The following is a 3306-nucleotide window of genomic DNA, read 5'->3' as shown; positions in this document are numbered from 1 at the left end:
GCGCTCTGAGCTGTCTCCCTGTGCATAAGCAGCCCTTCCTTCTCCCATGATTGTTCTCTCCAGGGCGTGTGTCTACTTGAGGTAAATGTTTAACTCATATGCCTGTACATTGTTTGGAGATGTTGGAGTTTTCTATAAATTTTAGGGAAAAGTCCATTTTTGGATATGTCATTGCCAAATATTTTCCCCCATTCTGTAGGTTCTCTTTTTACTCTTTTGAAGAAGTCCTTTGATGTGCATGAGAGTTTAAATTTTAGAAGGTCCCATTCATCTAGTTTATCTTCTGCTGTTTGTGCATTTTTAGTTATGTTTGATAAACTATTTATGCCATATATCATAGTCCCCAAGTTTGCCCATACTTCTTCTTTGATGAACTTTATAGTTTTAGGTTTTACATTTAAGTCTTTGATCCATCTTCAGTTCATTTTTGTGTATAGTGTGAGGAATGGATCTTGTTTCATTTTCCTGCAAATGGATATCCAATTTTGCCAGCACTATTTGTTAAAGAGACCGTCTCTTCCCCATTTATGTTCCTACTCTATCTGGGTCCTCCTATTGTGATCCCTTTCAGAGCAGTCAGCTGTGGTAGCTGGGCACCATGTAGTTTTTCTGGTTTCAGGGTTATGGAGGTTAGCATTCATATGGTCCATTGGTCTTTTAGACTAATTATTTCCTTGCATCTTTGATTTTCTGCACTATTCATTGCTCTGGATGGGGAGAGATCAATAATTACACCTGAAATTGGCTGCTCACAAGCTTTTAAGACCACAGATGCTATTCACCAAAGTAGGATGTAAAACATTGTCTTTGTGGAGTATTTTATTGACATTAATGTGTCCCAAGAGCATATTTCTGAGTCCCCATGTCCAGCAACTCATTCCCTCAAGATGTTTGGTTATGACTAAGAAGTTTTCATAACTTTGCCCCCTGTGTGCTGTACTACACTCAGATATATTTGCAGCATAAATACATATGTAGAAATATCTTCTGTCAAATCTGTACATATTTGTGAGTGTAGTCCCATTCACCTTCCTACCAGTGTTCATCTTGAGCGACTATCTACATATCCACTCATAGATTATTGTTGTTACTGTTATTGTAGGATTACATATGTAATAGTATTTACATCTGTTGCCTTTAACTCTTGTGCTCCTCCTGGTGTTTTTCTCTGCCTTGATCATCTTGTGCTCACTTCCTCCTATTGTTTATTGCCTTTCCTTCACTCAAGTTAATATTTGTCTACCCTGTAGTTAGTGATTTACTCTCCCTTCTTCTCCTACCCCTGGTAATCTTCAAAGAATGATTCTTTCTGTGTGTAAACCTTTTGTCAACTTTTTACTGTAGTGGTATCATACAAAATTTGTCATTTTATGATTGGCTAATTTCACTCCTTCCCTCAATACCATTGGTTATTGATTCTATTCTGCCTCTTGAAATGGTTGAGCCTCAACCAATTCTTTTGGAAGGGACTCAGTGTATCCTTTCCATCATCCCTTGATGTTTCCTGTGTCACTCAGTATCTTGCCCATAGAATCCTTCAGTATTGCAACTCAACACTTGATTTTTTTTTTATTGAGTTCTTTCAGCTTGAGAAATGCTGAGGGTGTTATTCACTTTTGGTTTTCTAGCTGCTGGTCTTTGCACATTTCATTTTAATATTTCACTTTGTCTTCTCAAGCTGCCCTTTGAACTCTTCTGTTCAGCTCTTTTACTTCACCATTTCTTCCATTTGTTTTAGGTTCCTAGGTTCAAGAGCAAGTTATAGAATCTCTTCTGGCATCCATTTTGGTCTTTTATTTCTTTCCTGTCTTTTAAATGACTTTTTTTTTTTTTTTCTTTCTTTGCGTATAATGCCCTTGATGTCATCTAAAACTTTTCTGGTCTTTGGTCATTAGTGTTTAAAGCATCAGATACAATCTTTTTTTCATTCAATTTTTACTGTAATTTGGGTGAAATTTTACAGAGCAAGTTTATTTTCCATATAGCAGTTCATACTGAAACATTTTGTTTCATGACATTGACTGCAATGTAACATCTCTCTTCCCACTTCCTCCCTGTAGTTACCTCTTCCCTGCCTCCTTCTCACCTATGCATTCCTACCCCCTGATATATCTCTCTATGCAAACATTGCCCATCTGTTCTCCCATGATTGATCATTCTAAGGAGTTATCTACCTGATGTAAATGTTCACTCGATATGTCTGTCTACCATTTGGCAGAAGCCACGGGAGTGAGTTCAATTCCAGACTTGAAGGGTAACTAGGAGCCATAGTGTCAGGGGTCTCACCAGGTTCTATCAGACCAGTAAACCTTGTCTTTTCTTTCTTTCTTTTAATGATTTTGAGTTTTGTTCCACATTGTTCTTCCACTGTATCCAGGATTTTCTGCAGTGATTCCTTTCTGAGTGGTTCACAGTGGTAACCAGGCTCCATCTAGTTCTTTTGGTCTCATGGTCATATAAGCTGAGATTTGCATAGTCCTTTGGACTAATTGTTGCCATGTGTCTTTGGTTTTCTTCCTTCTTCTTTGCTCTGGACAAGGAGAGACCTATTGTTGCATCTAGATGGCTGCTTGCAAGCTTTTAAGAACCCAGTCACTACTCACCAAAGTAGGATGTAGAAAAGTTTTTCTGTAGTACGTTATGCCTATTGAGCTTCATGTCCCCTGCAACCATGATCTCAAGCCCACAGGTCCAACTACTTGCTCCCTCAGAGTGTTTGGCTGTGCCTAAGAAGTTATAATAACTTTGCCCCTTATTGGCTCTATTATATATGTAGACATTCTTACAGCACATACAAATATGTATGTAGAAATATTGTCTGCCAACCTTATATATGGTCATGGGTATATTCTCTTTTGTAAGGCATCAAATATATTCTTAAGATCATCTCTAAATTCAGGTAGGATATACTCAGGGTTGTACTTTGACTCTCATGGCCATGTTTTAATTTTCTTCAGCTTCAATTTGAACTTGCTCATGAGGAATTAGTGGTCTATTCTGAAGTTGCCCCTTAGCCTTGTTCTGATTGGTGATATTAAGTTCCTCCATTACCTCTTTCCACAGATGTAGTTGATGTGACTCCTGTGTACCTGAGTATTCCATCTGGCATGAATGTATGCCTGCTGTTTTTATTGTCAAAAAAAAGCTATTTGCAAAGAACAAGTCATTGGTCTTACACAATTCTATCATAAAATCTCCATCATCATTTCTTTCACCGTAGTAATTTCCAGCTACTGATCCTTCCTCTTTGTTTCCACCTTTTGCATTCCAATTACTAATTACTAATTCATTTTGATTTCATATTTG

The sequence above is a fragment of the Orycteropus afer genome, unplaced genomic scaffold (assembly GCF_000298275.1).
Source record: "Orycteropus afer afer isolate SDZICR_OR568_19922 unplaced genomic scaffold, OryAfe1.0 scaffold00547, whole genome shotgun sequence".
Taxonomy (NCBI): Eukaryota; Metazoa; Chordata; class Mammalia; order Tubulidentata; family Orycteropodidae; genus Orycteropus; species Orycteropus afer.
The sequence above is the reverse complement of the archived record's forward strand: the minus strand, read 5'-3'. Positions refer to the sequence as shown.